Source organism: Portunus trituberculatus, chromosome 32, assembly GCF_017591435.1.
Source record: "Portunus trituberculatus isolate SZX2019 chromosome 32, ASM1759143v1, whole genome shotgun sequence".
NCBI lineage: Eukaryota > Metazoa > Arthropoda > Malacostraca > Decapoda > Portunidae > Portunus > Portunus trituberculatus.
In genome coordinates, this window is record NC_059286.1 from 13,411,140 (window position 1) to 13,423,639 (window position 12,500).

General features: G+C 32.4%; 1 protein-coding gene across 1 annotated transcript in view; it reads left to right on the forward strand.

Annotated features, from left to right (window-relative positions):
- LOC123511810 (band 7 protein AGAP004871-like) overlaps positions 1-12,500 on the forward strand; it is a 308,047-nt gene that overhangs the window by 75,970 nt on the left and 219,577 nt on the right. The window lies entirely within an intron of this gene.

A 12,500-nucleotide genomic window follows, 5' to 3' on the forward strand; every position in this document is an offset into this window, starting at 1 on the left:
TTTCCCCTCCAAATGTTTGATACTAGTAATCATTATCAGTTGCCTCTTGTATGACCTGCTTTTATGGCACTTTGTCGTTAATGCCTGTCCATATAATGAAAAAAAAAAAAAAGAAACACGTTGAATTTTGGCTCCTTTTTCCTGTCCAGATGTTTGATAGAAGTAGTTATCATTTACTGCTTCCTATATCATGATCACTCCTAATCCTGTCACTTCATGTAATTTTGCCTCTCAGTATAATGAAAATATAGAAACCAAGTATTATTGATTGAAAACACGTCAATTTTGGTTTCTTTTCCCGTTCAAGTGTTTATTGTTAGTAATTGTTATGCTTTATTGCTCTTCATTTCATTACAACGTTTCATATCATTAGGTTTTATATCATACATTAGTTGGTCTTAGTGGTGAGTCTAATTTTAAGTCCTCGCTGTAATATTTTCTTTGTGCGACTACGAGTAATTACACTTAATTATTATATTCTCTTGTCTCATCTTTGTTGTCTCTGTGTCATTATCAGCTCACCCAAGAACTCTTACACAATTGTTGCTTTTGTCTCATAGTTATAATGATTTCCATATAATGACGCTCCACATCTCACAGAAATTACACTCACTCATTGTTTCCGTGTATTATGATTGTTGCTTTCCATAACACTGCCATTATCATCCAGGAAATCCAGTCGTTCATTATGATTATAGTCATTATCTTCTTTTCCGTCATTTCACTATACCGTCTACAGATCATTGTCAACCATTGCATTTTAGATCTTGTTACTTTCATTCACTTTTTCCTTTTATCCTTTTCTTTTTCTCTGTTTCCTTATTTTTTTTATCTATTTCTTACTGTATTCTAAGTCGTGGTATTCCATTACATTAAGATTTTTTTATTACTATAATTTACACTTTCATATTACATCATATTGAGAACATTTAAAAAAAGAAATAGCCCCTTCAGTTCTGGTACGCATTTATATCTTGAAATTTGTGTACGATTAGACCATTTCATTGACATTAGGAAGGGTCCATGGAGGTAAGAAGATTGATGGTCACAGTCATCACTACTTTAATCCCCCACATAAAATTCTAAAGCTATATAAAATCATCAAATAGTAAGCAGAATGAATATGGAAACACGTCATGGTACACAATGGGTTACTTTCATTTCTCATTATTTTTTTTTTACCTCTGTCAAGTACTTACCTTCCATATCATTAAAACTTTTTGCTAATGTATTCTAGGTTTTTGTCTCGCATTACATTAAGGGTAGTTTCATGGTTCTATTGACATATTAACATGATTTCTATTTCATGAATAGCAAAAACACTCACACGAACCAAGCTCCTCATATCTGTAGAGTTTGAAAATTAAGGCCACATAACCTTTATTTTCAAAAGACTATGTTTTGAGTATCACGGGTTTTTAAGGGTAGTTTCATGGTTCTATTGACATATTAATACAATTTCTACTTTATATAAAGCAAAAACACTCACACGAACCAAGAACCTCATATCTATAGAGTTAAAAAATTGTGGCCTCATAACATATATTTTCAAAACAATCTTTTTTGAGTATGAAGGGATTGTAAGGGTAGTTTGATGGTTCTATTGATAGATTAACACAATTCCTACTTTATATATAGGAAAAGCACTCACAGGAACCAAAGTCCTCATATCTGTAGAGTTTGATAATTGTGGCCTCATTACTTATATTTTCAAAAGACTCTTTTTTGAGTATCACGGGTTTTTAAGTGTAGTTTGATGAATCTATTGATAGATCAACACGAATTCTACTTTATATGTAAGAAAAACACTCACACGAACCAAGCTCCTCATATCTGTAGAGTTTGAAAATCAAGGCCACATAACCATTATTTTCAAAGACTATGTTTTGAATATCACGGGTTTTTAATGATAGTTTGATGGTTCTGTTGTTAGATTAACGCGATTTTTACTTTATATATAGCAAAAACACTCACACGAACCAAGCCCCTCATATCTGTAGAGTCTGAAAATTGTGACCACATATCCTATATTTCCAAAAGACTCTTTTTTGAGTATCACGTGTTTTTAAGGGTAGTTTGATGGTTCTATTGACAGATTAACACGATTTCTACTTTATATATAGCATAAAAGCTCACACGAACCAAGCTCCTCATAACTGTAGAGTTTCAAAATTGTGGCCACATAACCTATATTTTCAAAAGACTCTTTTTGAGTATCACGTGTTTTTAAGGGTAGTTTGATGGTTCTATTGACAGATTAACACGATTTCTACTTTATATATAGCAAAAACACTCACACGAACCAAGCTCCTCATATCTGTAGAGTTTGAAAATTGTTGCCACATAGCCTATATTTTCAAAAGACTCTATTTTGAATATCACGGGTTTTTAAGGATAGTTTGATGGTTCTTTTGACGGATTTACATGATCTCTACTTTATATATAGCAAAAACACTCACACGAACCAAGCTCCTCATATCTGTAGAGTTTGAAAATTGTGGCCACTTAGCCTATATTTTCAAAAGACTCTGTTTTGAGTATCACGGGTTTTTAATGGTAGTTTGATGGTTTCTATTGACAGATTAACACGATTTCTACTTTATATATAGCAAAAACACTCACACGAACCAAGCTCCTCATATCTGTAGAGTTTGAAAATTGTGGCCACATAACCTATATTTTCAAAAGACTCATTTTTTATTTATCACGGGTTTTTAGGGTAGTTTGATGGTTCTATTGAGAGATTAACACGATTTCTACTTTAAATATAGGAAAAACACTCACACGAAACAAGCTCCTCATATCTGTAGAGTTTGAAAATTGTGGCCACATAATTTATATTTACAAAAGACTCCTCATTGAGTATCACGTGTTTTTAAGGGTAGTTTGATGGTTCTATTGACAGATTAACACGATTTCTACTTTATATATAGCAAAAACACTCACAAGAACCAAGCTCCTCATATCTGTAGAGTTTGAAAATTGTGATCACGTAACCTATATTTTCAAGAGACTCTTTTTTAAGTATCACGTGTTTTTAAGGATAGTTTGATGGTTCTATTGACAGATTAACACAATTTCTACTTTATATATAGCATAAAAGCTCACACGAACCAAGCTCCTCATATCTGTAGAGTTTGAAAATTGTGGCCACATAACCTATATTTTCAAAACACTCTTTTTTGAGTATCAAGGGTTTTTAATGGTATTTTGATGGTTCTATTGACAGATTAACACGAATTCTACTTTATATATAGGAAAACACTCACACAAACTAATCTCTTCATATGTGTAGAGTTTGAAAATTGTGGCCACATAAACTATATTCTGAAAAGACTTTTTTAAGTATCACGGGTTTTTAAGGGTAGTTTGATGTCTCGTTTGAGAGATTAACACAAATTCTACTTTGAATATAGGAAAAACACTCACAGTAACCAAGATCCTCATATGAATCAGTAGAGTTTGAGAATTGTGGCCACATAACCTTTATTTTCAAAAGACTTTTTTTTTTTTTTAGTATGACGTTTTTTTAAAGATAGTTTGATGGTTCTTTTCACGGATTTACATTATCTCTACTTTGTATAGAGCAAAAACACTCACACGAACCAAGCTCCTCATAACTGTAGATTTTGAAAATTGTGGCCACATATTTTCAAAAGACTCTGTTTTGAGTATTACGGATTTTTAAGGGTAGTTTGATAGTTCTATTGACAGATAAACACGATTTCTACTTTATATATGTAGCAAAAACACTCACACAAACTAAGCTCCTCATATCTGTAGAGTTTCAAAATTGTGGCCGCATAACCTATATTTTCAAAACACTCTGTTTTGAGTATCAAGGGTTTTTAATGGTAGTTTGATGGTTCTATTGACAGATTAACACGATTTCTACTTTATATATTGCATAAAAGCTCACACGAACCGAGCTCCTCATATCTGTAGAGTTTGAAAATTGTGGCCACATAGCCTTTATTTCTAAAAGACTCCTTTTTAAATATCATGGGTTTTTAAAGGTAATTTGATATTATGTTTGACAGATTAACACTATTTCTTCTTTATATATTGCATAAACACTCACACGAACGAAGCCTTTCATATCTGTAGAGTTTGAAAAATATTGCCACATGAACTATATTTTCAAAAGACTTTTTTGAGTATCACGGGTTTTTAAGGGTAGTTTGATGGTTCGTTTGAGAAATCAACACGATTTCTACTTCATGTATAACAAAAACACTCACACGAAGTAAGCTCCTCATATCTGTAGAGTTTGAACATTTTGGCCACATAACCTTTATTTTCATAAGACTTTTTTTTTAATATCACGGGTTTTTAATGGTAATTTGATGGTTCAATTGACGTATTAACACGATTTCTACTTTATATATAGTTAAAACACTCACAAGAACCAAGTTCCTATATCTGTAGAATTTGAAAATTGTGACCGAATAACCTATATTTTCAACAGACTCTATTTTAAGTATCACGGGTTTTTAAGGGTAGTTTGATGGTTCTATTGACAGATTAACACGAATTCTACTTTATATAGAAGAAAAACACTCACACGAACCAAGCTCCTCATATCTGTAGAGGTTGAAAATTGTGGTCACATAATCTATATTTTCAAAAGACTCCTTATTGAGTATCACGTCTTTTTAATGGTAGTTTGATAGTTCTATTGACAGATTAACACGATTTCTATTTTATATATGTAGCAAAAACACCCACAAGAACCAAGCTCCTCATATCTGTAGAGTTTGAAAATTGTGATCACATAACCTATATTTTCAAGACTCTTTTTTAAGTATCACGTGTTTTTAAGGGTAGGTTGATGGTTCTATTGACAGATTAACACGATTTCTACTTTATATATAGCATAAAAGCTCACACGAACCAAGCTTCTCATATCTGTAGAGTTTGAAAATTGTGGCCGCATAACCTATATTTTCAAAACACTCTTTTTTGAGTATCACGGTTTTTAAGGTTAGTTTGATGGTTCTTTTGACACCTTTACATGATTTCTACTTTATATATGGCAAAAATACTCATACAGACCAAGCTCTTCATATCTGTAGAGTTTGAAAATTGTTATCACATGACCTATATTTTCAAAAGACTCTTTTTTGAGTATTACGGGTTTTTAAGGGTAGTTTGATGATTCCTTTGACAGATTAACACGATTTCTACTTTATATATAGCATAAACACTCATACGAACGAAGTTCTTCATATCTGTAGAGTTTGAAAATTGTGGCCACATAACCTATATTTTGAAAAGACTTTTTTTTAGTATCACGGGTTTTCAAGAACAGATACAAAGACCAATTCATTTCATCTGTCAGCTTTCCTTTATTACTTTCTGCTCAAACTTTTAAAAAGAATTATTTATCTTATATCACATTAATATTTTTCAATTATATATTTCAAGTGTTTGTTTTGTCACTCATTAAGAGCAGATAAAAAAATGAATTTATTTCATCCATCATATTTTTTTCATGCTTTACTTCCAAACTTGAAAAAATCTTTATCTTAGATCACATCAAAATTTTTCACTGGCATATTTGTTTTGTCACTCATTAAGAACAGATAAAAGAAAAACATCAATTAATTTCAACCATCACAATTTTTTTTTTTAATTTTCTATCCATTTTTTTTAGTATCGTCCGACGTAACAAAAATGAAAGAAAAAAAAAATCTTTCCTCTTATTTAAAAAGGGAAGATGTATCGCAGTAATCCATTTCCATCCGGTGCATTTTTCCTCATTGGAATTAAAAGAGGCGTAGTGAAAATTTATAATAGCTTGGCATTGAACACTTTATCTCCGCCACATTATTTTTTCTTGCTCTGCTTCAGGTACAGTAGCGTAGATTATTTTGACTCGCAATGCATCTAATAGTTTTGTTTTCACACGTAATAGTTTTGTCAATTTCTATTCTGCATTCTTTTTTTTTCTTCTCTTTGGAATGAATTTACAATAAAATGTATATATTTTTTCTTCCATACATTCTTTATTTCTCTGCTTTCCATTTTGTTCATTTTATTTTGCATGTTATTTTTTCCACTCTCTCTCTCTCTCTCTCTCTCTCTCTCTCTCTCTCTCTCTCTCTCTCTCTCTCTCTCTCTCTCTCTCTCTCTCTCTCTCTCTCTCTCTCTCTCTCTCTCTCTCTCTCTCTCTCTCTCTCCTTGGAATGAAAATGCAATGAATTTTAGTATTTTTTAATCCACGAATTCCTCATCTCTTTAGCTTCATTACTGTATTATCTTACTGAAATATTTGTGGATGAAATTTGACCATAACGTAAGCTCATTCTAATATCGCTTCAGAATTACTCATCTGAATATTATTACAAATTCAAGTTATCAATGGAATATTACATTACTCATTCAAATATTAGTGTAAGTTATCACTCTTTATTCATATACTACATTACACACTTAAACATGAACAAATTGTAAACTTCGAATATTATCACAGTTCAGATATGACAACATTACTCATTCACTTCATACAAATCTGAACCTACTCTGATATTACTACTCCATTGGCTGGTTCATTCAAATATTACAATACTCATTCATTTCTCACGACAACTTACTCAAACTCTGATATGTTTCCTCATTCAAATAGCATAACATTTCCCATTCACATCCATTGTAACATTTCATTCAATTGTAAGTGAAGCAGTCAGTCTTTATATTTACCTTACACATTAAAACGTTACCTCATTGAAACATTTTAACGTTTTTTTTTTTATTTCATCTACAATACTAAGCTTATACCTTTACCCTTCTCACTCATACTACTACTGCCACTACCACCACCACTACTACCACCACCACTACTACTACTACTACTACTACTACTACTACTACTACTACTACTACTACTACTACTACTACTACTACTACTACTACCACTACCACTACCACCACCACCACCACCACCACCACCACTACCACCACCACCACCGCCACTACTACTACTACCACTACCACTACTACCACCACCACCACCACCACTACCACCACTGCCACCACCACCGGCTAATTCAATCACTTCATTCCCTAAAGTCATTCCAAATCTCTCGTCATGCAAACATCCCCTGGGGTATGAAACTACAGATTACTACCATACGAGAGAGAGAGAGAGAGAGAGAGAGAGAGAGAGAGAGAGAGAGAGAGAGAGAGAGAGAGAGAGAGAATAATGATAATAACAATAACAATGAAAACCACACACATAGAGGATAAAAAAGACACAAAAAACAACTTAATTCCTAGCGTTAGCGTTCAGGGGGTGACGCCGCTTACTGGGAGCCACCGAGGGACACTTGCCCAGAAAGTTTCATTGTTTTAACGTAATCGTTCTTCCCCTTTGAGACACAATTGCCGCCCCGCCCCGCCCCTTGTCACCCGTTTCAGTTAGGTTAAGGGGAAAAAAGGGGGAAAGGTTCTGGGGGTTTATAAGAGATGCTGTCAAAAGGTGAAAGGGGGAATGGAAGTTTCTAAGGGGTTTTCAATGGGTTTTAGGTGTTTTTAAGGTATAATGTAGGTTTCTAGGTATCTTCTAAGGGTTTTCAAGGGTTACTGCGTTGGTTTAAGGGTAATTGGGGCTCCTGAGTGTCTTCATTAGTTGGGTATAAGGCAATGGAACTTTTTTCATGGTTTTAAATGTGTTTTAAGGGTTTTTAAGGATCAGTAAGTTGGATTAAGAGTATTTTAAGGTTTCTAATAGTTTTAAGGGTTGAAATAATAGGTGAGGGAGATATCTAATGAACTATTAATTTTGGTTTAAGGGGTAATGGTGTCTCCAAAGGTGTAAATCAATAGTGTTCAGGAGGAATGGAAGTTTTTAAGGATCTTTAAATGGGTTTTAAGGGATAATGGAAGTTACTAAGAGTTTTAAGGCTTTTAACCCCTTCAGTATCTTGCCGTGTTTCCATATTCATCCTGTTTACTATTTGGGGATTTTTTACAGCTTCAGAAACTTATGTGGGGATTGAAATAGTGAAGACTCTGGCCATTAATCTTTTTACCGCCATAGACCCTTCCTAATGTCAATAAAATCGTCTAATTCATACCCAAATATTATGGTAAAAATGCATCTCAGTACTGAAGGGGTTAAATGATCACTGCAAATTGGTTGTATGTGGCAGTAAACAAACTAAAGAATAGTACAAAAAAAAGTTAGATTGAATATTAGAAACAGGTGAATGTAGCGTGGTGTAGAGTTGTAGGAGGGTAAAAATCTATACGTGGGTGGAATTAAGGCAGAAATCCCCTTGCGTGTTTAAAGAGCGATCGCCATAGTGTCTTAAGGGAGAGAATCCATTGGTGTCTTTAAAGGGAACACATCCTTCACGCCTTTAACGGGAAATACTTGATATATTTTGTGTGGGAAAATATCCTTTGTGTGTTTAGGAGAGGAAATCATTTGTTTATAGAGCGAAATCTTTTGTGGTTCAAATATTCTTGCCGCTTTTAAGAAGAGAATCTTTCACCTATCTAATGGGAGAACTGAATTATTGATGTGCTTAGGACGAATATTCCTGTGTGCTGTGTGTTAAAGGGAAAGACTTACTCCAATGTGCTTTTAAAGGGAAAAAAATGTTTGACGTAGATTGAAATATAGCAAGATGAATCACCTAGTAGAAAAAAAAAATTGAATGAAAGAAAATGTACTGAAATAAACAATGAAAAATGACGATACTATGATAAGATAAGGTTAAGTGAAAGTACACAGAAGCTGATTACTAGAAATGTTAATAAGGTAAAGCAATAAAATGAAAGTAAATAAAGTGGAAAAAACGGAAAGATAATAACTATAGAAGAATGGATAATGAAAAATAAATCATGATGGAAAAATAATGTAGAATAAGAGAAGATAAAACAGAAAATAGGAAAGCCAATGAAAATTAAGAAAAGGAAGACAAAAGTAAAAGAAAAATAGGTCATTGTAAACGAATTATAAAAACAACCTCACGATACGAAAAAAAGTAAAGTATAATAAATACATAAGAAAAATATAAAAAAGAAAACTGAAAGCAGGTAAATAAAAATACAAATAAAAAAGGAAGAAAAAAGTAAAAGAAAATGGATAGTTGTAAATGAATGATAAAGATAACCTCATGATAAGAAAAAAAAATTAAATATAAATAAGAAAAAAATGTTAAAAAAAGTAGAGAAAAACAAATAGATATAAAAAAGGAAGAAGAAAAATAAAAGAAACGTAAATACTCGTAAAATGAATGATAAAAACAACTTCACGATACGAAAAAAAAAGTAAAATGAAATAAACAAATAAACTGTTGGAAAATACACTTAATAGACAACAGCTGAATAAAAACAAAGAAGAATAAACAATAAACAAGCAATTGATAAATATTGAAAGGAGGGAAGGAAAGTTATTGAAGCGTTAAACAAGACACTCTTTTATACACAGGAAAAAAAAAAAAAAAACAAAGCAAAGGAAATTAACTGTAGTGTGTGAGGGAAATAAATTCTCTACACACACACACACACACACACACACACACACACACACACACACACACACACACACACACACACACACACACACACACACACACACACACACACACACACACACAGGAGGTAAAGTGGAGAAAAATGTATCGTATGTTAGATAGACAATTAATTAAAGCCAGCCAGGTGAGGGAGTGAAAATTTATGGCGTGTTAAATAACTTGCACAGTCTTGCCAAGGATTAGTGCAAGGAAACGTAGTGTGTCATAAATTGTGAGTGATTCTTCGAGGTTGCCTTTGATTTACTACGCTGGAGGGAAATATTGAAGTGTGCTTACTGTTTAGATAGAAAATGGGAGATGTTTGATTTTTTTTCTATTTTTTTTTTTTTTTAGCATTTTAGTGAGGTGAAAATTGATGTGTTAAATGGAAAATGGAGGATAATTTAGTGTTTTGTCTTAGTATTGAAGGAAAAATGGAGTGTGTTTACTGTTTAGATAGAGAGTGCGAGATGTTTATTTATTTATTTATTTTTTTTAGCATTTTTGGTAAGATGAAAATTGATGTGTTAAATGGAAAATGGAGAATAATTTTGTGTTTTGTCTCAGCATTGAAGGAAAAAAATGAAGTGTCTTTACTGTTTAGAGAGAAAATGGGAGATGTTTGATTTTTTTCTTAGTTTTCTAGTGAGTTGAGACTGATGCGTTAAATGGAAAATGGAGGATAATTTAGTGTTTTATCTTAGTATTGAAAGAAAAAATGAAGAGTGTTTATTGTTAAGATAGAAAATGGGATATGATTATTCTAGCATTCGAGTTGAAGAAAACGAAATAAAAATTGATATGTTAAATGAAAAATGGAGGATAATTTCATGTTTGTTTAGTATTGAAGGAAAAAATGAAGCGTGTTTGAATGGGAAAGAGATGATATTTCTTATTTTAACATTCTAGTGAAATAAAATGATATAAGTGATTTTTTTTGTGCACTTGAAGATAAAATTGATACGTTAACTCCTTCAATACTGGGACACATTTTTTACTTTATATTTTTAGTGTGATCAGACGATTTTATTTTGCTTAGAGGCAAGGTCAATGGAAGTCGAAAGATTAACGGCTAGTCTTTACTATTCTAATCCCCACATATGTTTCTGAAGCCGCCTAAAATCACCAAATTAGTAACCAAAATGAATATGTAAACGCGGCGTGGTACTGAAGGGGTTAAATTGAAAAGCTGAGGATGATTTGCTCTTTATTTAGTATTGAAGGGAAAAATGACTCGAAGATAGAAAATGAAATATAATGAATGTTTTTAGCATGAACAAAGTGGGCGTTAATAATAAATGGTTTTGTGGACTAAATATAGAAATTGATGTATTAAATGAAAAGTGGAGGATAATCTAGTGTTTTTAAGCACCGAAGAGAGTTGAAGCGTGTGGAGAGATAATAGATTTGTAGCATGATATAAAAAAATGGAGAATGTGTTAATAAGTGATTTTGTGCGCTTGAAGATAAAAATTGAATAGAAATGGAGGATAGTTTATTGTTTATCTTAGTCATGAAGGAAGAAATGAGACGTGTTTGAATGGAAAATGGAAGATAATGGATTTTTTCAGCATGACATAAGTAAACGAAATGTGCGCCAATAATAAATAATTTTGTGCCCTTGATAGAAAAAAAAATGTGTTAAATATAAACGGAAGGACAATTTAGTGTTTTTGATATGGATGGGAAAAAATGAGAAGCGTGTTTAATTAGATTTTTATGAATTATGATTTTTCTCTTGTATTTTATCTTTTAAATCGGAGAAGTTTTGTGGCATGATTAATATACTCGTTCTCTTTTTATTTTCTTTTTTTTTTTTTTTTTAGAGTGAAACAGATTTTTGGTCAATATTCTTTTTTTGTTTGTTTCATTAGATTAGACATTTTTTTCAGTTATTATTTTATGCCTTTTCTGAATCGAACATTTATCATTTCCTTTTATCTTAATCAGTATTTTTGGGGCATTATTATCACTTTCCTCTCAATTTGAACCAGACAAGTTTATTTTCCTTTATTTTTACCTCAATTGTATTTTTTTGCCTTTTAAAAATCAAACAATTAATATTTTTCCATCTTTTAATTTAATCAGACTAACTTTTGGCGTCTTTTTATTTTTTTGCCCTTTTTCAATCAGACATTTTTAACATATACTATTTCTTGTCCTCATCTCAAACAATATTACGTTTTTTTTCTTCTTTTAACCCCACTAATATAACACTATTCCTTCATTTCCTATCTTTTTTAAATCAAACTAAATATGTGGCTTTATCATTACTGTTATTATTCTTTTTTGGAGTCCCCAGTGCCCGGTAAATAAATCACAGTAGGCATTATTATTATTCCACCTCACTGGAAAATATGTCACGGCGCGGGGAGGCCAAATTTTCAACACGTAGCTGCCGAATGAGCCAACAAATTCTGTCCTGCCGATCACAATTACCACACTGACTTGTTTTTTCACGAGTTTATTTATTTATTTATTCATTTATTTATTTTGTTCATTATTGTTATTATTATTGATGTTATCATTTCCAGAGAGAGAGAGAGAGAGAGAGAGAGAGAGAGAGAGAGAGAGAGAGAGAGAGAGTTTAATGTTGCGTTGCGTCTCACTCTATTCTGTTTCTCTCTTTAAAATTGCATGCAACAGAGAAAGCATAGAGAGAGAGAGAGAGAGAGAGAGAGAGAGAGAGAGAGAGAGAGAGAGAGAGAGAGAGAGAGAGAGAGAGAGAGAGAGAGAGAGAGAGAGAGAGAGAGAGAGAGAGAGAGAGAGAGAGAGAGAGAGAGAGAGAGAGAGAGAGAGAGAGAGAGAGAGAGAGAGAGAGAGAGAGAGAGAGAGAGAAGATAATAAATGGTGATGAAAGTAGATGCCAGAGCTAATGTTTTGTTAATAAGGGAAATTTGTGATGAAGGGAAGTGAAGAGAAGGGAGAAGAGAAGATGAAGGGAGAAACATAGGAAAATAAAAAAAAGGAAGGGAA